Raw genomic sequence first — 25,354 nt, forward strand, 5'->3', positions numbered from 1 at the left:
CAAACACACACACACACACACACACACACACACACACACACACACACACAGAACTTATTTGGTGAGAATTTCTGATATTCAGTGTCACTACCAGTTTGCCTTCTGAACTTAAAACAGCCCACTTCCCACCTCAACAACCTGAAAGTTCCCCCAAATGAAGAGGACAGTTCCAGTGAAGAAGCCCAATCAGACCCATTAAAATCACAACAACATCTAGCAAAGTAAGCCGCCCTGATGCCGACCCCCAAACTGCTGAATGATCCAAACAGTTTATCCACGCTGGTCCTGGAATATCTGGACTGTCAGGATCCAAACAGATCAGGATGATCATTCAGTCAACTGGATATTGAAGCACTACTTAGATAGAGGAAAGTCCAGAGAGTGTTTTTCTTGAAGGAAGGGAAGTGAACACATGTATCTATTGTACAGACACTGAGTCAGGCCAGAAGAGGGGAATGTGGTGTAAGACTGTAGAAGGAAACCTTGGCATCAGAAAATAAAGACAAACCACTGGAAATACAGACAAGCACCAAGAACAAGGAAAGAAATATAGAAATAAATATATTTAAAGCAGCTTGGATCATTTTACTAACATGCTTTAGTAACATTAAACTTAAACAGTAATATAAAATTTTATTGTATAGCACTTTTCAAAACAGAGTTATAGACAAAATAAAGGATCAAAACCATTAAGATGAACGATAAAGACACCAGGAGTTTATTAAAAACAGGACATTAAAAGCCTGTGTGTAATAAATAGTTTTTCTATCCTGATGGGAGTGGTCTCTTCTAGGATGACAACGCTCTTACACTTTATTAAGAGCTTCTATTAATCTCATGTACATGAGGATCATTTAAATAGTCAATGCTCCCAGCACTGAGGGAGAAACACCATGATATGCTCAGGACAGCTACAGTTCATTGACTCTGTGCGTGTATGTGTGTGTGTGTGTGTGTGTGTGTGTGTGTGTTTGTGTGTTTGCATATCTGTCCTGCCTCTCTACTCTCCACCCGTTAAGAGGCCAGTGTTGATCAGTGGCTGTCCAGGCCTTTCAGAGCCACTGACACTCCAGCAGCACAATGATGATGTCACAGATTCTACTACTGGGCACCCTGGGGCTCCTTGTTCAGGGTGAGACTCCGGCCCAATCCCAATGTCTGCACTCACAGACTCACGGACTTTGACGCGCGTTCCCGACAAGTCCGCGAGGGTTCAGGGCTGTCCCACTGTGAAATCGGTAAGTGCGCGAGGGCTCACTGGCGGACTTTATGAGCCCTTTATGCAGACTTTCAGCAAGTCCGCATTTCTGTAGACTTTGCTTGAGGGAATTACCCACAGTTCATAGCGTTTGTGACGTTAATATTCATGTATGTGGAAAATATCAGCCAAATACACCCGATACAAAAGAAAAAAAAAACATAATTAAGGACAAACCACAAAAAAACAATTAACAAGAATTAAATTGCAACATTAAAACAGAATAAACAGCTCATTTGAGAAAAAAGAAAATTAAGTTTTCCTAAACGTTTAAGAAGGATGTTAGATGCCGCTAATATAAGCAGCATGTAATATAGCCTTTTGCTTTCCTATGTGCTTATTTGTGCTCATTAAGCTTTATTAAAAGTACCTTTTGTTTTCAATGTACCTCCTACTGTTTCTTTTTTATCTTTTTTTTTTGACATATTTTTCATATTGTAATGATGTAGTGCAGATTAACCTCTAGTAGAATGAAGTGTATTTTCTATATCCATTAGCACAGTATAAACTGTGCAATGTTGCAAAACATATACGTAGGCCTATTTAACATTATTCATCAACATTTTTTTCATTTTAGCTTAATAATGCTGTTTACACAAAAGCACAAACAAAGAGTAAATTACAAATGGATTAATTGACGGGGGATAGTAATGTCTGACGTCGTCAAGGCAACACGTGATGCCACAAAGTGCTGTCCCATTCCTCCTATACCATTTCGAGCCCTCATGACTTCTCGCACTCAGGCACTACAGCTGCGCACACAGGTGACGTCAATTAAGTCTGTGAGGGCTCAGGGCTCAGTCCGTAGGGGGGACATTGGGATTGGGCCTCTCTTCTGAAAACTTTGCTTCAGGATGCAACCAGGTTTACCAGAATGATGTTCTGCTATGATGGAGAAACGCTGAAACAACCAGCATTTACCTTCTTCCATCTATTCTACATGTTAAAGAAATTATACTCTTCTCTTTTGATGGATAATGTTTCTCCAACCTGTATTTGTCTCAATAACCCTTTTCCTCTTTTTGATATTTTCCAGGTTCATCAGCAGAAATCATTCTGACTCAGTCTCCTGAATCTCAGTCTGTTGAACCAGGACAGACTGTCTCTATCAGCTGTAAAGCCAGTTCAGATGTTAGTAGCTACATCCACTGGTACCTTCAGAAACCTGGAGAAGCTCCTAAACTCCTGATTTATTCTGCTACCACCCGGGGGTCTGGGGTTTCAGATAACTTTAGTGGGAGTGGATCTGGGACTGACTTCACTCTGACCATCAGTGGAGTCCAGACTGAAGATACAGGAGTTTACTACTGTCAGCAGTGCGGCTACAGCTTCCCGTTCACACAGTGATACAACGTCGTACAAAAACCTCCCTCAGCTGCAGAGCAACTGATCTGACTCTGCAGCTGCAGAGAAACGAAAACTTTAACGGTTTGACCAAAAGGATAGTTCATAATATGATGCAACAATGACATTTTCATCAAAAAAATATTCTATTGAAAATATTTAATTCAATGAACTTTTTACTTTTTAATGATTATATTGTTGAAAAAAGGTTTGAAACAGGATCACTGTATATTAAATTGAATCTTACAGTTCACTCAGTCAGAAATCAGAAGCAAACACATTCCAAGGATTTAATTTCAACTGTCATGAATTAGAATATTTGCCTTGAGATTATGGAGCATTCATACTAATTAGCATTTTAATAACATATTCATATATAAATGTATATTGACTATATAATAACAATAATAATAATATAATGATACCAATACTAACACTAACAACAACAACAACAACAACAACAATAATAATAATCAGAACAATAATAATAATAATTGCTAACAATTGGTTAATTGTTAATTAATATATACTATTTTCATAAGATCTTATAAATTATTATTATTATTGTTATATTGTTTTAAATATATTATACGTTAGTCAAACAGTATCAAATTAAAGAATATTGATCTCAATATATTATATTTTTGTTCAATTATACTGTGTGCTTCAGTAAAACAATTCTCTACTTTTGCAGATTTATTACATAATCGACATATCGTCTGGATACGCTATAAACTTGACACAATCAAAATCCTTGTCACAACCTCAGCCAGCTCCAGCCCCAACCCATGATACTGTCCTGTCCAGCTTTCTCTCATTTCCCTTTGCCCCTCTTCTGTCTGTGTTATGGGTGGGTCTGTCTTGTGTGTGTTGTAGAGTTAATCAATTTGTGAAAATGCATTACATAATCCCATCATTTCTTCTAAAAGCATCAGCAGTATTTATAAAATCCTAGTCACTTTACCCTGAGACAAGCTCAGTCTCGTCTCTTAATGGAACCACTGTTACCATTAAGCCAGCATCATAAGACATCTGTTGTTTTGATAATAATATCTGTGGAAACACAACTGATTTGGTGAAAAGATCTTTATTGTCTTAACATATCGAGAATAGCGGCATTACTGAGAGCAAGAAAACATTACTATTTCAAGATGTAATGATTTTGGAGAGAGAGAGAGAGAGAGAGAGAGAGAGAGAGAGAGAGAGACTGAGAGCAGTAGCAGAGTAAAACCAGTAGCAGAAGTCCCAGTGAGTCAGGTCAGGACTGGGAACACTGGTCTCTCCTCAGTGTCTCCAATAGCGGACACTGGGAGCCCTGGGTGGCCTCACAGGTCACAGAGCCCACCTTCCTCCACTGGTCTGCAGGGAGCCTCAGGGTGCTGCTCCAGCTGTAGTGGCCGTCCTTCTCCAGCACCCTGCTCCTGCTCTCCTCCCAGCTGCTGCTGCTGCTGCTGCTGCCGTCCACCTTCCAGGCCAGCCTCCAGTCTGAGGGGAAGCCCTTGTTGGCCAGGCACATGAGCGTGGCCTTCCCTTTCTCCAGCTCCATGCTGGAGGGGGGCAGCACCGTCAGGGTGGGACGGACATCACCTAGGAGACACCAATCAGCTTAGAGGACAGGAAGGCTGCAGCTGTCAATCAATCACCAGACGGTTTGACACCTTTGCTGTGTGAGAGTCGATTTTCCCCTTTAAGGAGTTTCTGTCAGATGGTTTTTATGCTCCACCAGTCACTCAGTCACACATTGTTTCACTTCCCTTTAAGAAACCTCTCATGCATATCAGCACAGACAGAGTCCTCATATGATCAGGAATATATCAAACTTCAATGGAAATAAAAGTACAGATTTTTCTACATTTTAAAATTTCCTTCCAAATCTTCAATCTGCTCAAAATTATAAGATAAGAATTGGAAAAATTATAAAATCGGATTTTGAATACATTTTTAAAATAGATTTTTTTCCATGAATTTGGTAAAAGAAGGTCAAAGTAAATACTACTACTTACACTAACCTACTGGCTGTGTTGCAGTTGTGAAAAACAAAACAACTGCAATAATGAGTTAGAGTCAATGTTTAAAGACATTTTAAACCACAAATAAATGCCACAAAATGGTGTTCATCAAAACAGATGTCAAAGAGCAAAAAGATTTAGCAAACTGTCAAAATATTGTAACTGTCAATATATAACTATATTTTCAAAGGAGTACTGTTGTTCTTTTATTTATTTTTTTTTAAAGTTCAAGGTGCCTTTTCATTTATGTGGTGTAAACAAAAGTATTGTAAAGCTTCAGTAATTTAGACTCCATAGTTAAGGAGAGAAACAATCAAAAAAAAAGGTGACTATGGGTGATGTAAATCAACACAATATATATTTATACAGTATCTATTATTAACATTCAGAGACAGGAAGAATACAGTTGACAGATGATATGATATTTTATATTTGTGAAGAAACTTACTTCCAACATCCAGTCTGGTTCCTCCACCAAAAGTGAACCACAGTGATACAAACTCATTGAGCCGCCGTACAAAAACCTCTCACTGTAGAGAGACACGGCTCTCTCACTTTGTCAGACAAAACTAAACTACAAGTCCTCAAGATGCAACTTTAAACTAATAGTTATGAATACATGCTTTCTCCTTTAGCCCAAGACTTATAATAATTATATTGATAATTTGGATTTCATTCATTAAAGTGTTTTCACTGGTGAGAGAAAACTTTTTTTTTCAAAATTATATATTAACAAGGAAAGTCAAATATTCAATTTTCTAGAGTACATTTAACACGCAAGAATTTAAAAAGCAGCTTATGGATTAGTAAAAACATTAGATAGGTGAACTTACTTCCAACATCCAGTCTGGTTCCTCCACCAAAAGTCCACCACAGTGATACAAACTCATTGAGCCGCCGTACAAAAACCTCTCACTGTAGAGAGACACGGCTCTCTCACTTTGTCAGACAAAACTAAACTACAAGTCCTCAAGATGCAACTTTAAACTAATAGTTATGAATACATGCTTTCTCCTCTGGCCCAAGCAGAATAGCATAATAGCATAATAATTAGATTGGATTTAATTTATTAAAGTGTGTTTTCATTAATGAGAGAAAACTGTTCTTTAAAAATTATATTACCATGGAAAGTCAAATATTTCATTTTCTAGAGTCGCTTATATTTAATATGCAAGAAATTAAAAAGTAGCTCATGGATTAGTAAAAACATTAGAAAGGTGAACTTACTTCCAACATGGGAAGTGAAACAAACTCATTGAGACGCCGTACAAAAACCTCTCAGAGACACGGCTCTCTCACTTTTAACCAAACAAGCTCACCAAAATCTCAATTTGTAAAAGCTACCAAGCTCATGTAATAAATCATTTTTGTTTTTTTTTCTGACAGTGATATTTATTTCTCTAGCAGTAAACTAAAACAAGACAAGAAATTCTTCAAGAAAACTTGTTTATAGACATCAAGCCAAATCTACATAACAATTAGCTTACATACATTGTTAATCAAGAGTTTGGTAACTTGATTGATCCATTTAGAAACAGCATCATCAGAGTAATCCAAGTCCCTGTTGGAGTCAGTCAGAGCATTTCCATAGAGAGCCACTTTGCATCAGCAGCACCATGCTCCAGTGCTCTGGGAGAGTTTATAGTCCTGAGAGTTGAACACTGGATGACTGACAGCTGTCCTTCATGACAACAGAAGCCACAGAAATCCTCCTCATCAAAACATGACTTTGATCTCCATCCTCATCTGGACTCTCCTCTGCTGCTGCTTCACAGGTAAAGTCCAGAGAATCAAACTCCTCTCCTCTATGAACATCCGTCCCTCTGAAATGAAACGGAGAAAACGATGACGGTGGTTTATGTTTTTGTCTCTGTATCCTCAGAGTCCAGAGGCCAGGTCACAGTGACTCAGCCTGGAGCAGTGAGGTCTGCTCCGGGAGGCTCGGTCACCATCAGCTGTCAAACCAGTCAGCCGGTTTACGTTTATAGTGGCAACCACTGTTTAGCCTGGTACCAACAGAGAGATGGAGAAACTCCTAAACTCCTCATTTACGAGGCTAATAAGAGAGCATCAGGGATTCCAGGTCGTTTTACAGGCAGTGGATCAGGGACTGACTTCACTCTGACCATCAGTGGAGTCCAGGCTGAAGATACAGCAGTTTACTACTGTACGAGTCAACACTATATCAGTAGTCAGCATCTGTTCACACAGTGATAAAGCGTCGTACAAAAACCTCCTTCAGTCAGACTGAACAGAGACTGAACTGACTGCTGCAGCTGGAAGCTACTGCAGGAACTGATACAGTTCACTGAGGAAACACACACACACACACACACACACACACTGGTGAGAATTTCTGATATTATTCATAATGTCACTTTGCCTTCTGAACTTAAAACAGCCCACCTCCCACCTCAACAACCTGAAAGTTCACCCAAATGAAGAGGACAGTTCCAGTGAAGAAGCCCAATCAGACCCTTTAAAATCACAACAACATCTAGCAAAGTAAGCCGCCCTGATGCCGACCCCCAAACTGCTGAATGATCCAAACAGTTTATCCACGCTGGTCCTGGAATATCTGGACTGTCAGGATCCAAACAGATCAGGATGATCATTCAGTCAACTGGATCAGGAAGACTTATTTAGACAGGAAAGTCAAGAGAGTGTTTTTCTTGAAGGAAGGGAATAGTTGGGTGAACACATGTATCTATTGTACAGACACTGAGTCAGGCCAGAAGAGGGGGATGTGGTGTTAGACTGTAGAAGGAAACCATGGCATCAGAAAATAAAGACAAACCACTGGAAATACAGACAAGCACCAAGAACAAGGAAACTCCTGAGGAAATGAGGGAAATTAAATACCTCAATAGACATGGTTTAATAAATAATTTTAAACTTTATTGTATAGCATTTTTCAAAACAGAGTTATAGACTAAATAACAATGAACCAAAACCATTAGGATGAACGATGATGATGAACTCCCAGGATAATTATAATGGTTAATAAAAAACAGGATCATAGAAGAATCATACAGGCAAAAACAAGTGGAATAGGTGAAAACAAATGACATTAAAAGCCTGTGTGTAATAAATAGTTTTTCTATCCTGATGGGAGTGTGGGAGTGGTCTCTTCTAGGATGACAACGCTCTTACACTTTATTACGACTTCCTATTAATCTCATGTAAATGAGGATCATTTAAATAGTCAATGCTCCCAGCACTGAGGGGGAAACACCATGATATGCTCAGGACAGCTGCAGTTCACCGACTTTGTGTGTGTGTGTGTGTGTGTGTGTGTGTGTGTGTGTTTGCAAGTCCTCAGGTTGCAACTTTAAAGTAATAGTTATGAATACATGCTTTCCCCTCTGGCCCAAAGACTTATAATAATTAGATTGGTCCTTTGGATTTAATTTATGAAAGTGTGTTTTCACTGGTGAGAGAAAACTGTTGCATAAAAATTACATATTAACACGGAAAACCAAATATTTTGTTTTCTAGAGTAGCCTATATTTAATATGCAATAAATTAAAATGTATTTCATGGATTAGTAAAAACATTAGATAGGTGAACTTACTTCCAACATCCAGTCTGGTTCCTCCACCAAAAGTCCACCACAGTGATACAAAGTCATTGAGCCGCCGTACAAAAACCTCTCACTGTAGAGAGACACGGCTCTCTCACTTTGTCAGACAAAACTAAACTACAAGTCCTCAGGTTGCAACTTTAAACTAATAGTTATGAATACATGCTTTCTCCTTTAGCCCAAGACTTATAATAATTATATTGATAATTTGGATTTCATTCATTAAAGTGTTTTCACTGGTGAGAGAAAACTTTTTTTTTCAAAATTATATATTAACAAGGAAAGTCAAATATTCAATTTTCTAGAGTACATTTAACACGCAAGAATTTAAAAAGCAGCTTATGGATTAGTAAAAACATTAGATCGGTGAACTTACTTCCAACATCCAGTCTGGTTCCTCCACCACTGTAGAGAGACATGACTCTGTCACTTTTAACAAGACAAGCTCACCAAAATCAATCTCAATTTTTAAAACCTACCAAGCTCATGTAATAACTAGCTAAACAATCAACCTATAACACAAAGTTCCAACATGAACAATTTTTGGTGTGTATATAGTTCATTTTGTCGGGCAGTGATATTTATTTCTCTAGCAGTAAACTAAAACAAGACAGAAAACATTCTTGAAGAAAACTTCTTTATAGACATCAAGCCAAATCTACATAACAATTAGCCTTCATATATTGTTAATCAAGAGTTTGGTAACTTGATTGATCCATTTAGAAACAGCATCATCAGAGTAATCCAAGTCCCTGTTGGAGTCAGTCAGAGCATTTCCATAGAGAGCCACTTTGCATCAGCAGCACCATGCTCCAGTGCTCTGGGAGAGTTTATAGTCCTGAGAGTTGAACACTGGATGACTGACAGCTGTCCTTCATGACAACAGAAGCCACAGAAATCCTCCTCATCAAAACATGACTTTGATCTCCATCCTCATCTGGACTCTCCTCTGCTGCTGCTTCACAGGTAAAGTCCAGAGAATCAAACTCCTCTCCTCTATGAACATCCGTCCCTCTGAAATGAAGCGGAGAAAACGATGACCGTGGTTTATGTTTTTGTCTCTGTATCCTCAGAGTCCAGAGGCCAGGTCACAGTGACTCAGCCTGGAGCAGTGAGGTCTGCTCCGGGAGGCTCGGTCACCATCAGCTGTCGAACCAGTCAGCCGGTTTTTACTCCTAGTGGCAACCACCGTTTAGCCTGGTTCCAACAGAGAGATGGAGAAACTCCTAAACTCCTCATTTACGAGGCTAATAAGAGAGCATCAGGGATTCCAGGTCGTTTTACAGGCAGTGGATCAGGGACTGACTTCACTCTGACCATCAGTGGAGTCCAGGCTGAAGATACAGCAGTTTACTACTGTACGAGTCAACACTATATCAGTAGTCAGCATCTGTTCACACAGTGATAAAGCATCGTACAAAAACCTCCTTCAGTCAGACTGAACAGAGACTGAAGTGACTGCTGCAGCTGGAAGCTACTGCAGGAACTGATACAGTTCACTGAGGAAACACACACACACACACACACACACACACACACACACACACAATTTGTTTTGTGAGAATTTCTGTTATTATTTGTTTGCCTTCTGAACTTAAAACAGCCCACTTCCCACCTCAACAACCTGAAAGTTCCCCAAATGAAGAGGACAGTTCCAGTGAAGAAGCCCAATCAGACCCATTAAAATCACAACAACATCTAGCAAAGTAAGCCGCCCTGATGCCGACCCCCAAACTGCTGAATGATCCAAACAGCTTATCCACGCTGGTCCTAGAATATCTGGACTGTCAGGATCCAAACAGATCAGGATGATCATTCAGTCAACTGGATCAGGAAGACTTGGGAATAGTTGGGTGAACACATGTATCTATTGTACAGACACTGAGTCAGGCCAGAAGAGGGGAATGTGGTGTAAGACTGTAGAAGGAAACCTTCAGAAAATAAAGATAAACCACTGGAAATACAGACAAGCACCAAGAACAAGGAAACTCCTGAGGAAATGATGGAAACTAAATATATTGAATACTGACATAGTTTAAAAATAAATAATTTAAAATTTTGTTGTATAGCACTTTAGACTAAATGACTATGAACCAAAACCATTAAGATGAACGATGATGATGAACTCCCAGGTTAATTATAAGGGTTAATAAAAAACAGGATCATAGAAGAATCATAAAGTCAAAAACCAGAGGAATAGGTGAAAACAAATGACAATAAAAGCTTTTGTGTAATAAATAGTTTTTCTATCCTGATGGGAGAGTGGGAGTAATAATCTCAACAAACTATACTCAAATCAAAGAATTTCAAGTTTTAACAAAAGGTAATTTAATTGATAATGTTACAAGATTAATATTGATTTCCACATATGATACTATAGTCAAACAGACTGTGTATCGTAGTCATACAAACTCATCAAACTCGGACTCATTACAGTTCTGCAACAATAGAAACGACAATTTAACGCATCTTGAAATTCAATAATATTGATCTCAATATATTGTATTTTTCAGTCCAACAATTATCTCAAGCTCACAATTGAACAGATTCTTTGTAAACTGTTTCCAGTGAGTCTGAAAGTACTTCATTTGACATTATTAAGTAGAGATTTATATTCTTGGCTAGTTCTACGTGTGTAAATCCTGTTCTGTAAATTTTTTACCTCCCCATGCTGATCTCCAACCTGTTGAAAGTCAACGTCCCAACCATTCAACTCTTCCTTCTCCACCCTGTCAAACCAAGACTGGGAAGACTGGTTCAGTCAAAAAAAAAACACACACTAGACTTGTTGTGCTCCATCAGAAAACCAAACAACACTCTCTAAATGATAATGTTTTCTTTGAATTTTTTCAAGGCACCCTTCAGAGTTTTATGTGGAAAAAGGGACAAATCAAGGGTGTCTGTTGTCATCCCTTTTATTTGCCTCAGTGCTTGAACCCTTTGCAGAGACAGAACGCTCACATGTAAATATTTCGGGGGTCAAAACTGGCTTTCACACTCATGATAGTCAAGTTGTGTGATTTCTATTACCGCTTTTGTACATTTATTACAAATTAAACATAGTGTTCGGATACACTATAAAATTGACAAAATCGGAAGCCTTATCAAAAGGACACTTTGATAATGAGGTATTTGACAATTTTCCATTTAAATGGTTAAAACATTGGATTTGCTATCTATGTGTAACCATACAGAGAAATTTGCAAACAATGAGAGCAATTTTGCTCCAGTCAAGAAAGCAGTCATAAGAGATGTTTAAAGATAAAAAAAAAAATGGTCTCCTTTCACCCTTACATCCACACCTAGCTCCTGCCTATCTTTAGGATGCCACTGGTAAACAGTCATTGCCATGTTGCACTCACAGAGTTAATGAATGTGTGACAATGCATTAAATAAAAATAAAAATCATCACCAGTCTGTATAAACTCCGAGTCACTTTACCCTGAGATGAGTTCAGTCTCTATGGATTTAATGGAACCACTGTTACCAATAAGACAGCATCATAAGACTTGTTATTTTTATGATAATAACCATGGAAACACAACTGATTTGGTGAAAAGGCCTTTATTATATCGAGAACAGCGGTATTACTGAGAGCAAGAAAACATTACTATTTCAAGATGTAATTATTTTGGTGTGTGTGTGTGTGTGTGTGTGTGTGTAAGAGAGAGAGTGAGAGAGAGAGAGAGAGAGAGAGAGAGGGAGACTACAGGGCTGAGTGCAGACTGACAGCAGTAGCAGTAAAACCAGTAGCAGAAGTCTCAGTGAGTCAGGTCAGGACTGGGAACACTGGTTTCACTGCAAGATGCAGTGTTTCCCATACAGAGGCACAAAATCAAAAGTTGGTCAGTGTATAGAACTTGATCTAAATCGAGTTCTTATGTGCCTGATGTCACATCATGTCATGTTTGTCAATCAATACCACAGTCTCCCGGTGTGGAAAAAAAAAATTTAACTTAACATTCCACAATTTGCTCCAAGCTCACCTATGTTAGTAAAGGGATTTGTAGACAGTAACATGTTGCGGTATTTAAGTAAAGCGAGTTGAATTAGGTAATTTAACCGCGTCACAGTACTTCAGTGCATATGAACACACGCTGCGTGGGTCTGTACAGGATCTGTGCTGGTTATGCTCCACCAGTCACTCACTCACACATTGTTTCACTTCCCTTTAAGAAGCTTCTCATGCATATCAACACAGACAGAGTCCTCATATGACCAGGAATATATCAAACTACAGTGGAAATAGGAGAACAGATTTGGCTACATTTAAAAATTTTCCTCCTGATTTTCAAACTTCTCAAAGTGTAATTTAATATAAGATAAGATAAAAGATAAGATAAAATTATAAAATTCGATTTTGAATAAATGTTCTCATAATTTTTTTCGATGAATTTGTTGAAATCTGGTCAAAGTAAATTTACACTAACCTATTGGCTGTGTTGCAATTGAAAAAAATCAACTGCAACAATGAATTGGAATCGGTGTTTATAGGCACACTGAGCAGGATTTTCCCCCTTGAAACAGCATAAACTCATTCAAAAATGATCCTACTCCATCATTACTTATTGGTAGTGTGTAACAATGTGTGTGTTTGCAGAGACCCTGCCTTCTGCCTGGATTTTCTCATTTGTTAATGTTCAGGACATTTCTGGGCGTCAACCTTTTAGCAGCAGGTGTGTGCGGCTGCAACCAAAACGACTCCATAGTTAAGTAGAGAAACAGACAAAAAGAAAAGGTGAGTATGAGTGATTTAAATCAACACAATATATATTCAAATCTACGACTAACATTCAGACCTAGGAAAACAAACGTTGGTAGATATGATATTTAATATTTGTGAAGAAATTTCCACCATCCAAAAGTCCACCACAGTGATACAAACTCATTGAGCCACCGTGCAAAAACCTGTCAGTCTAGAAAGACACGTCTGTCACTTTGAAGAAAACAAGCTCACCAAAATCACTCTGTTTGTAAAAACTACCTAGCTGCTGTAATAACCGTGACACCTATTTCTTATATGTATATTGTTAATATACTGGCAGTGATATTTATTTCTTTAGCGGTAAAATGAAAAAAAACATGACATTCTTCAAGAAAACTTGTTTATAGACATAACTTACATACATAACATTTAGCTTGCATTGTTAATCAAGAGTTTGGTCAGTCAGAGCATTTCCATAGAGAGCCACTTTGCATCAGCAGCACCATGCTCCAGTGCTCTGGGAGAGTTTATAGTCCTGAGAGTTGAACACTGGATGACTGACAGCTGTCCTTCATGACAACAGAAGCCACAGAAATCCTCCTCATCAAAACATGACTTTGATCTCCATCCTCATCTGGACTCTCCTCTGCTGCTGCTTCACAGGTAAAGTCCAGAGAATCAAACTCCTCTCCTCTATGAACATCCGTCCCTCTGAAATGAAGCGGAGAAAACGATGACCGTGGTTTATGTTTTTGTCTCTGTATCCTCAGAGTCCAGAGGCCAGGTCACAGTGACTCAGCCTGGAGCAGTGAGGTCTGCTCCGGGAGGCTCGGTCACCATCAGCTGTCAAACCAGTCCTGCTGTACACCATGATAGTTCTGACGACTTCTTAGCCTGGTACCAACAGAGAGATGGAGAAATTCCTAAACTTCTCATTTACTGGGTTAATAGGCGAGCATCAGGGATTCCAGGTCGTTTTACAGGCAGTGGATCACGGACTGACTTCACTCTGACCATCAGTGGAGTCCAGGCTGAAGATACAGCAGTTTACTACTGTCAGAGTCAACACTACATCAACAGTCAGTATCTGTTCACACAGTGATAAAGCATCGTACAAAAACCTCCTTCAGTCAGACTGAACAGAGACTGAACTGACTGCTGCAGCTGGAAGCTACTAGAGGAACTGATACAGTTCACACACACACACACACACACACACACACACACACACTTGGTTGGTGACAATTTACGATGCTGTTCAAAGTGTCATTACCAGTTTTTCTTCTTGTAGTAGGAACACGTGTCTTGTTTCAATATCAATGCAGTGCTCCCTCTTAGCTCTCGACACACCCCCACAGCATTAGATTGACTCCTCCCTGGTCCAGCCCTCCAATTAGCATCAGTCAGGGTATTTAAGGCAGCTGTGGCATCATGGCTGCTTTTCCTTTTCTCTGCCTGTTGGTTGCCATATTGGCCTCTCTTTGTGACTCTGAGGTAGGTGATGCAGTCATGAGGTAGTTTAAGGTTCTTTTTATGTACCCAATGACTGAGTTTTATTTTGTTTGTAATAGTCTCCTGTCTACCCGGTCGTACTGGTGTCTGCTGGCTGAGATTTGTGACTTAAGGTATGTTTTCCAACTGTTTGTGCACCAAGCACATGTGAAGTGGTACTGCAACTGATCAATCTTATCTGCTGTAGTTCCTGTCTGCCCTTGGGTGCCATGGATTCTTATCACCCCGAGTCTGCTTAGCCAACGCACCTTTTGTCTGGTCATTGTAGTTAGGGGTAAGTAGGGTACGATAAATACCTGAGGTAATTATTATTATAGTGTTATAGACCTGTTACTAATGTGTCTCTTGTATTGTAGGTCTATCAGCTGCTGTTTTGCCTCTATAGTTTTGTACTTTTAGTGTGAGCCAACTGGTTTGCTTACTAATGACCTTCTTATATTTTGCTCAAGTTATTTAATATTTCTGTTATCTCCCTATAGTGGAGCAGAGTGCTGGCTGGTTGGGGAGGCTAGACACCCTGGTGCGGTTCCCTTCACAAGCATGTAATGGTAAAAGAGCATTGGGACACTGTTTTTGATGATTGCGGTTTTGCAGTGAATACACGTGTGGTAGGTAAGTGGCACCCCTGGACACGCCCTCAGTTAGTCTGCCTCTCCATTGCTGGCCTCAGCCCACTCTCCCCTTAGTTTCCTTAGTTTTCTTAGTTTCCACTTTGTAAGTACTGGAAGTGTTTTAGTAAAAGAATTGCATTTGTTAAATATTGTTTAAATTATTGTAATTTTGTTACTGCCTTTCACATGGGTTCGATTCATTTGTGTTTAACCCATCCTCTCCACAGACCCTTCCAGTCATTAATTATTCAATAAATTTGCATTTCTTTTGGAATCACATCTGTCTTCCTTCAGTTATTGAACTTGTGTAGCCTGTGTATGACCGAGGTATTAGTCCAGGTTCCTCAATATACTTCCTGGGGTGAAATTCCCTAGGTGGCGTTGTCGGGTTGGTTATATTCTGTTTGCTTATCCCGCCACATTCTGAACTTAAAACAGCCCACCTCAACAACCTGAAAGTTCACCCAAATTAAGACAGTTCCAGTGAAGAAGCACAATCACACCCATTAAAAGCACAACATCTAGCAAAGTAAGCCGCCCTGATGCCGACCCCCAAACCACTGCTGAATCCAAACAGTTTATCCACGCTGCTCCTGGAATATCTGGACTGTCAGGATCCAAACAGATCAGGATGATCATTCAGTCAACTGGATCAGGAAGACTTATTTAGATAGAGGAAAGTCAAGTCTTTTTCTTGAAGAAAGGGAATAGTTGGGTGAACACATGTATCTATTGTACAGACACTGAGTCAGGCCAGAAGAGGGGAATGTGGTGTCAGACTGTAGAAGGAAACCTTTGTATCAGAAAATAAAGACAAAGCACTGGAAATACAGACAAGCACCAAGAACAAGTAAGGGAAAGTATATTGAAAGCAGGTTGGGGCATTTTACTGACATGCTTTAGTAACAAGTAATATTAAACTATATTGTATTCATAGTATTCTCATGATGTCACCTGCATTTCCTACCAATATGGCGCTTTACAATACACACTGCTCATTGGCTGTTTGTCATTTGATTGTAATAACCTGTTAATTGATTACAATCACCTGCTTTTCTCCTACCAAGATGGCCGTGTGGTGATGTAACAGAGTATGAATAGTACTGTTCAAATGTTATAGACAAAATAAAGAATCAAAGCCATTAAGATACATGATAAAGACACCAGGACTGTGTTAAAAACAGGATTATAGAAGATTATGCTTTCAAAAACAAGAGGAATACATAAAAATACATGACATTAAAAGCCTGTGTGTAATAAATTGTTTTTCAACCCTGGTGGGAGTGGTCTCTTCTAGAATGTTTGTGCTTGTTGCTACCAAATATCCAAATGTTCAAAATGCTTGTTGTGGAAATAGAATAATGTACTTTGTTGTTTCCCTGAATACCAGGTAGTTGCCAAAGTAAAGCAAATAAAGGCCAACATAAAAGGTTTTAACAGTTGCGTTGGGGCAACACAAGCTGCCAGAACGGCTTCAATGCTTCGAGGCACTTATTCTAGAGACACCTGCTACATATAAACGAGATATCGCTGCAAAACTATACGTATACTACATTATATTCTATATTCAATACAGTATTTGACGGCGATTAATGCGCACGGTAGCGTGGCCGAGCGGTCTAAGGCGCTGGATTAAGGCTCCAGTCTCTTCGGAGGCGTGGGTTCGAATCCCACCGCTGCCATAATTACATTTTGGTTTTTTTACATGCAATATGCTGCACAGAAGCATACGCAGCATATACATGTTGCACAGAAGCGCTAGGACATTGTAAAATCGACATACTTCGAAACTAGCTCAAGGGGACAGTTCATTGTAAATTTAAAGTCATGGGCATTTTAAAAAAAATATCTTAGTAACTCATATAAATTCGTTGGGAAACACCAGCAATATTCAGGCGTTTCAATGTTTTAGCTGTCCCCACCCAAAACACGAAGTTTACTCATCGGTTCACCGAGTAAGTTAGCTGTTGAATGACTTGGTGAAACGTTATGGAAAGACAACGCTAGAGGTCGTCAAATGATGAACTACACATCAACAGAGAGTGTCAACAAGAAGCGAAGAAGAGCACATCATGCCTTCATCCGTCTTCGCTTTAACTCGCTTAAAGACAGTTAGGCGTTTTGACTAGTGTCTTGCATTCAATATCTTTTCTGTAAGAGCATAATGTTCTAGGTTTCAGCAAGTTACAAATAGAGGTAAGACACCAGCACGACATAAGTAACGTTTAAAAAAAAAAAAAAATTTTGCAACAATTTTTCTCGTCCCATGCTGTTCCAGTCTAAGCGAACAATGGTTTCCGTAGACTGGAATAGGAAGTGAACTATCTTGATTTTTAAAAAAAGAAATGCATTCTTTGACGACAACGTGTGCTTGTTTACTTCCGAGTTAAAATCTGCCTCGAACTGTAGAAACGATAATATAAGGCTGATGGATCCAAGTCGGGTATTTACTGATGATTTGTTCGCATTAGCATTTTTGATGCCTTAAAACTGGCAGATGTAGATACAAAGGTAACTGTTGCCTGTTTCAGATACCATCTATTTACCACGATACCTTTACATATGTTGCTTGTAACCAATATTAGCTACTGTATTTTATCATGTATGGGTAAGTGACGAAGTAAAATGAAAACCTTTAGAGTTTAGGAAATATAGGTGTCTCCGCATTGTAAGCGCTCTTCTTACCTACCAAAGATAGAGCCCACCATATAGAAATATTGTTCAAGTCAAGTTGTTAATTATTTCACTATGGCTAGAAAAAAACTCAAAACTCAGTGGTGGCCTTATCTACGCCAGTGAGGATTGCTGATATTGGTTTTTCCATCATTTTAGCAGTTACTTGTACACCTGGTGTTATTACTTTGAGTGTGGATGTTTATGTAGTTTAAGCGTTTAAAATCCCTTGCAGCCAGCTTACTTGAACCTGAGACAAAGATTGGACAACTTCGTTTCTAATCACCTCTCTAACCACACATGGAGTCCCCATCTGAACAAGAACCAGCTAAGAAACAACATCAGACAACTGGTGCTACAGTAAGTGAATTAAATGCTGAATTGAGTAGCGTTATACCTGTTTCTTTTTGTCCTTTCGGGGTGTGATGTTTTTCCATGCCCCCCTTTTTCTTTCTCGCACTTGCACGGTTTGTATTTTTAATAGGGATGGGAAGATATGCTTATGTAACGATACGATTTGATACGCGATATGGGCTTCATGATTCCATCCAACCACGAGATCATTGATAAAGGTTCAATGACAACGAATTATGACTGTGCAGAATTATGTTTATTTCTGAGCCACAAATCTATCTTTGGCTTGCTAGAATGTATGTCATTGCAAATTACACTTAATATCATTTGAATGGAGAGCTTGTGAAATTGTGATGGGCAAACCATCTAATTTGTGATTACTACAGCAGAATAAAATGGAGCTAATGGCACGATTAATTTGTCTGCCCCATGATACCTATTGTCACATTTTTGTATTGCAATATATTGAATTTCAATACATCGTCCCATCCCTAATTTCTAATTCTGTCTTTTATCTTTTGTTTGTGTGTGTGCAAACAGACCCAAACTAAAAGGAAACTGTTCTTCTTAGGTCTGGGGTGCTGGAGCAAGGTGTTGACAGGATTGTGGCCCAGGTGGTGGATCCCAAAATCTTCAGGCCACAGGTGGAGAGGCAGCTGTGTGGAGGAACCTCCTGTCCCGCTGCCTTCAACAGAGATGAAACTAGACAGCGGCATTCTTGAGCAAGGTGCACAACATTTGATTGCCTATGTCGGCCATGATTACTATGTGTGCTATAACTACCAGTTTGTTTGTTTGTTTGTTTGTTTTTCTTGTGATCAGCTTTTGACCCCTGAAGGGGGATAGAAAGGATATACTGTGTATATACACTACCCGTCAAAAGTTTTTAGACACCACATTTTTCTTTACTATTTTCCACATTTTACAATAATAGCAAAGACATCAAAACTATGAAATAACACAAATGGAATTATGCAGTGATCAAAAAAGTATATATATATATATATATCTATATACAGTATATATACTGTCATGTATGCAAAATCACATGTTAAATAATCGAATTAATGTTCATCCCATTGAACCGAATGGTAATGTCAGGTGTGATGTCAAACAAAACTGGAATTTTCAAATACTATTCCTTTAAATGTTTCATACCTAATTTTTTCAGAATTGTTAAATAAAATTTTCTTTTTACCAATTAGACAGCAGAATTGTGCATCACAATACAAACCATTAGGGCTGTGACGGTTACCGCATTACCGCAATACCGTGGTCATGTGACACCTACCGCGGGGTTGAGCTCATTACCGTCATCACCGCATTTTTTTTTTTTTGACGTTTTATTGTGTACTTTTCATATATACTTTATATGAAATATTACAGGCACAGCGCCAAAAGCACTTGAGTAGCAAAGTGGCAAAAAGGGACTTACCAATTAAATGATAAACAGTAACAAACTATAAAAAACATGACAGGATTGTTCATCTGAATTTACTGAATGGAATTATTGGAATGTGCCTTTACGTAGGCCTACGCACTCATCTCATATTTCCTATAGCCTATGTTACCGTATATATCGTATACAGTACAATAAAAGGAAATAACCAGCATGAATAACATTTGTTTAATGTCAAATATTTATACACATAATGAGCTCTGTCCATTAAATCCTTTTGGGAATGTGATTACGCAGCACCTGTCTCGCTCTCCTCTCCTCTATTCCTCCGACCGACAGTCAGCACTCACAGGATTTCTCTGAAGCGGTTCTTTGGCATGGTTTGTCTGAAAAAAGTCTGTTTATGTCGAGTAGCTGTCGATATTCATCATGTTTGGATATTCCATGGAAATACAGAAGCGCAATACTACTGCGCAATGAATGCTTTCAGTTAATCCACAGACAGACCATCGCACGCTTCACGTCTCTGTGCGCCTCGCACATCGCACTGTTGTTCTAAAGGTATGTCAGTAATCACATGTGAAACTACTTTACACGTTTTGATGGCGCTGACTTGCTGGGTGGAAAAAAGGAAGAGAGTGAGAGACTTTCACATCTGCCTATCAGCGCGCTGTAGCCCGTTGTACTCGCGCAAGTTGCGGTTGTGTTGCAGGGAGAAATTGCAACAATTTACATATATATATATATATATATATATATATATAGGCTATAACGATTTTCTTGCTCATTACTTATTCATAAGAAAATTTCAGTAGGCTACTGTCCCTGCAAACCATATCATGACGACATGATTCCACTGAAAGACGATAAATGATAATATTGAGTTATCGCCCAACACTAAGTTGACCTTGCACTTTAATAATAATATAATAATAAGCTTTATTTATATAGCACTTTTCGAAACACAGCATAAACAGCATAAAAAACATAAAACAAGGCAAAACAGTATAAAAGCAACATTGACTTCCCTATGGAGGAGGTGCAAGCAAAAAGATGAATTTCTCCTTCGGGAGTGTCTGTCTTCCACACATACACAATTAACACTTAATTATAACATGTTTATATGTTCGCAGCCTCGTCGTCCGCCCCAGCTACCACCGCAGCCGGTGATGCCATGTTCCATCCTGGACACCATCACCTCTCTCAACCAGGAGGCGAGCTTTAGGGCCAGCTCCGGCGGAGAGAAAGGACGGAAAGGCCAAGCTTCAGAGGAGCCCATGCAGCTGGTGGAGGAGGGCGAGCAGTACGCAAATCTGGTTGCGGAAGGAGAAAACCACCATGATGGGAAGACACCGGAAGAGGCAGAGGAGGCAAAGCTTGCGTCAGAGGCCCGAGCGCCGGAGGTCAAAACCGAGGACACTCGGGAACAAATGGATACGGCAAAGGAGGGAATCGCAGAGGAGGTAAAGACCGAAGAGGAAGAGATGGGAACTCAGGAACAGGTAGAAGAGGGGAAGGACAAGGCTGGCAGCAAAACAGCTGGAAAGCCGTCAGAGGAGAAGCAGGATGGTGATCTGCTGAAATCCCCAAGTCAAATCAAGCAGAAAACCAGAGAGAGGCTAAAGGAAGGTGAGCCACTGAACCCTCTGTATCGCTTTTCAGTTTCAGAGCAGTGACAGTAACAGTGAGCGCATTTAGCCTACATGCACAAAATATTTTTGATAAAACCCTATATCTCAATTAAGGTCTTTGTAGGAATGAGGTGTTTATATGCATCTTCATTAGGCTTGGGCCAATATTCAATCTTATCGAATATCACAATATTTTGTGAATATCGCGATAGCAGGAATGAGCAAATGACACCAAATGGCCGTTGTTTCCTCCAGTGCTTGAATAGTAAGATCAAATTTTTAGGCTGTTAATAACAACAATAATAATAATAATAACTATGATTATTATAGACACACAATATTAGAGAAATTTGATGTAATCAAAAAAACCTGGAAAAAAAATAAAACTAATTAAACGATATTTTGGCGGGACAGTATTGTGATATTACATTTTGGATATCGCCCATATCACCGCATAGTCTACATTGTTATATGTATTGTATTAGAGTTATATCCATTTGTCTACTGGTGTTAAATATTTTGCCCTGATTCCTCTACTTCTGCTACCTCCACACAAAGATGTTGTCCCACAAACGTACTGAACACTGTTTTTATACTTTGTTCCCTGTATGAGTTGGTGGTTCAAGTTTGTAGTCAATATAGTAATTTATAATTTGCAACAAGTTCAGTGAACTCATGTTGTGTTGTCTGTAGTGGAAGCAAGTGAAAGCAAGTTAGTTCTTACTGTTATTCTTATTTCATATTTATACAGTTGGTGTTAAGAATAATCAGAGTCAGTAATGGAGCATAAAAACATATATGTTTGTTATATTCAGCATACACATGAAACAAATAATAGTTTCTCAGATTTTGACTTTACCATGAAACCAAACCCCAAACGGTGGATTCTGTTTTGTACGCGTAACACGTGTTGGGGAACTTAAATCTTTGTTATGAAAAGGTGAAATAGTGTAGAGCTGAATATACAGATTTTTATGAATTCCCCCCCTATTATGTCTCAAATGTAATCCTAAATGGATGTGCGGTCTGTAATGTGTAAATAGCCAAGACATTTAACCAATCACCTGAGAGTGAAGAAGAGGAGAGGACATGCCTGCCTGCTAATGGAGGATAAAACTGACAACAGCTATGTACAGCTGTATAAGCAACAGCCTTGAGATAGCTAATACCTTCATTCATATTCAGCATTTACATTTTCATGGCACTAATCATTTTGTCTGAGTAGATGCTTCATTTCTCAAACAGTGGATATTATATGGATACTGTACTGTAAAGTATCAGACAGTATAGGTGTGTATCTCTGCAAAGCTGCATCGTTACGAGGATTGAAACACTGCATTCCATGACATCCACTTTACCGTCTGAAAAGAATAAGCCCCATAATATCTCAATAATTTCTAAATGGTGCTTGACGTTTTCATAACTACATCAACTTGTATGTTCAAAAGTGGTAGTTTTCATTTGACATAAACACACTGAAAGGGCGTCTGCTCCGTTGAAGGATATCCCGTCCCTCCACTCATTTCTGTTGGCAGGAAAAGGGGCGGAGGGGGTGGAGGAGAATGTCTTCCACTGTGTTGTTAGAGTAATATGCCATTAACTTTATTTTTTACTGGAATTTCATCCTTGCATTTACACCAAGCAGCCCAGAAAGAGGAATGCATAGAGCAGTCAGGGAATAAGGGGATATTAATACATTATGTAGATAGAAAAAGAAGCTATTGTGGTTTTAGCATAAATGTACCTTTTCCCAGTAGATCTCATCCCTCCTTAGCACCTTTTCCCATGAAGCGAGTTTCTCTTCCCAGCCAGCAGAGGGAACCTGTGTTCAGACAGCTTCATGTTGACTATAAACACATAGGCTACTGTATGTCTGCCCCTGCAGTGAGTCACATTTGCCAAAGGAGAAAATGGCTTCCAGATCAGAGAAGGATCTCTCCTGTTCTCCTCCTCTTCTGCCATGACATCTTTAAAGATCCACCTGCCAGCTTGGTGTTAAAGAACCTGTGTGAGGCTTTCTTACTGGAGAGAGATCAGAGAGCTTCTGCAGGATCTGAGCTTCTCTGCAGTCTGCACACTGAGAAACTCAAGCTCTTCTGTCTGGACCATCAGCAGCCAGTGTGTGTTGTCTGTCGAGATTCAGAAAAACACACCAACCACAGATTCAGACCCATCGATGAAGCTGCACGGCATCGCAAGGAGGAACTTCAGGAATCACTGGAGCCCTTAAAGGAGAAACTGGAGCTCTTTAATAAAGTTAAAGGAAACTGTGATCAAACAGCAGAACACATTAAGGTCCAGGCCCGACACACAGAGAGGCAGATTAAGGAGGAGTTTAAGAAGCTTCACCAGTTTCTACAAGAGGAAGAGGAGGCCAGGATCGCTGCACTGAGGAAGGAAGAGGAGCAGAAGAGTCAGACGATGAAGGAGAAGATTGATGGTCTGAGCAGAGAGATGGCAGCTCTTGCAGACACAGAGCCATAGAGAGGGAGCTGAGAGCTGAAGACGCCTCATTCCTGCAGAACTAGAGGCTACCGTGGAAAGAGTCCAGCGCCCCCTGCTGGATGATCCACAGCTGGTCTCAGGAGCTCTGATAGACGAGGCCAAGCACCTGGGCAACCTGAGCTTCACAGTCTGGGACAAGATGAAGGAGATGGTCTCCTACAGTCCTGTCATTCTGGACCCAAACACTGCCAATCTAGAACTCATCCTGTCTGAAGATCTGACCAGTGTGAGACGTGAAGAAGAACAGCAGCTTCCTGAAAACCCAGAGAGCTCTGACTGGTACTACTACTCTGTCCTGGGCTCTGAAGGCTTTAACTCAGGAACTCACAGCTGGGATGTTGAGGTTGGAGACAATACAGTCTGGGAACTGGGTGTGGCAGCAGAGTCTGACCAGAGGAAGGGACTCATACAGTCTGGAATATGGAGAATAGAGTTCTATAATGGTGAATACAGAGCATTCTCCCCATCAGATCAAGTCACTGTTCTCCTAGTAAGGAAGAAGCTCCAGAGGATCAGACTGCATCTGGACTGGAACAGAGGGAAGCTGTCATTCTCTGATCCTGATACTAACACACACATACACACCTTCACACACACTTTCACTGACAGGCTGTTTCCATTCTTTTACACTGAGGAAGAACTCCCTCTGAAGATTTTACCAGTGAAGGTCTCTGTAACAGTGGACCAGCACAGTTAGAGATGAAGATGATAGTGATGATGATGATATGCAGGGTGGCAGACTCTCTGGAAGTCCTCATGAGAGCCATTACAGACTTTATTAGTGGCGGAAGATGTTATTCTAATACATCATTAGTATATTCTTTCAGAATATACTGAAAGATTGAGCTCAAACACAGTGAGTCAGACTGTCAGTGTAGCAGTGGAATCTGTTCAGTACTGTTCTGTACTGTCAAAATACTTTTGTTTTAGTGTGTGCTTTGACTAACATTTATTTTTGAGTGCAATCAGTAAAATACAAAGGACGGGAAAGCGTGAGAAAACATAGCTACTGATCACTGGCTTGGGGGCTTTTGATTATATATATATTATCCAGCAATTTCTTAAACAACTTAAGATGTTTTAACTGCTGGATAATGTAATAACTTGTCAAAATGTAGTAAAAATGAGTTGAAAATGTAATAAAAGCCTATGTGGAACATATTTTTAACTGACAATTTAATAATAATATTCATTTAAGATTTAATAAGTCATAAGGATAGGAAGAATGTGTGAACTTGGGTTTTTACATTATCAGTCTATACTGTAAAAAAAAAAGCTACACTCCTGACCTGAAGCTCACTCTCAATAAAGTGGTAATTGTCGATTATCGATTAACATTATCCCACAGTTTATTACATTAACAGGTAGGATATAATTACATTTTTAACTCATTTATTACATTAGTTATTACATTATTAGTTGCTACAGGTTTGCAGCTTGTTGAAGGACGGTCTCTAACACACTCTTTATGTCAAAAGATTGTTGTTATTGTTCTCATTAAAGCTACACTAAGCTGAAGGTCACATGTCCCACAATGACAAATGAAGAGGCAGGTAGCAAGCTTACTAGTTGAAAACGTTTACTCGCTCGCTTCATCGATTCCGCCATTACTCGGGCCAAATTTGACAGCAAGTTTTAGGACAGAGGTGAAAACAACAACACAGCTGGCTGTTGTGTGCTGTTTGTTTACATCATTACATCTTACGGAAATCTCCATGTAGCACACGTTAGTTTCAGGATTGGTTACTGGGTCTGAAATCACTTATTGCA

General features: G+C 39.4%; 1 long non-coding RNA gene, 1 other non-coding gene and 2 pseudogenes across 2 annotated transcripts; 2 read left to right on the top strand and 2 right to left on the bottom strand.

Annotated features, from left to right (window-relative positions):
- Positions 1 to 3,701: 3,701 nt before the first annotated feature.
- LOC139917175 (Ig kappa-b4 chain C region pseudogene) lies at positions 3,702 to 4,411 on the bottom strand (annotated as a pseudogene).
- Positions 4,412 to 5,878: 1,467 nt separating this feature from the next.
- Positions 5,879 to 8,734, bottom strand: LOC144542530 (uncharacterized). The gene is made up of 3 exons (XR_013507275.1): positions 8,632 to 8,734; positions 8,186 to 8,306; positions 5,879 to 6,434 (listed from the first exon to the last, which is right to left on the bottom strand). It is a non-coding gene; the product is annotated as an uncharacterized LOC144542530 (long non-coding RNA).
- A 7,888-nt stretch (positions 8,735 to 16,622) lies between these two features.
- trnal-aag (transfer RNA leucine (anticodon AAG)) lies at positions 16,623 to 16,704 on the top strand. The gene has a single exon. It is a non-coding gene; the product is annotated as a tRNA-Leu (tRNA).
- Positions 16,705 to 20,563: 3,859 nt separating this feature from the next.
- Positions 20,564 to 24,632, top strand: LOC144539911 (uncharacterized; annotated as a pseudogene).
- The last annotated feature ends 722 nt before the right edge of the window (positions 24,633 to 25,354 follow it).

Source organism: Centroberyx gerrardi, chromosome 2 (genome assembly GCF_048128805.1).
Source record: "Centroberyx gerrardi isolate f3 chromosome 2, fCenGer3.hap1.cur.20231027, whole genome shotgun sequence".
Classification (NCBI taxonomy): Eukaryota; Metazoa; Chordata; class Actinopteri; order Beryciformes; family Berycidae; genus Centroberyx; species Centroberyx gerrardi.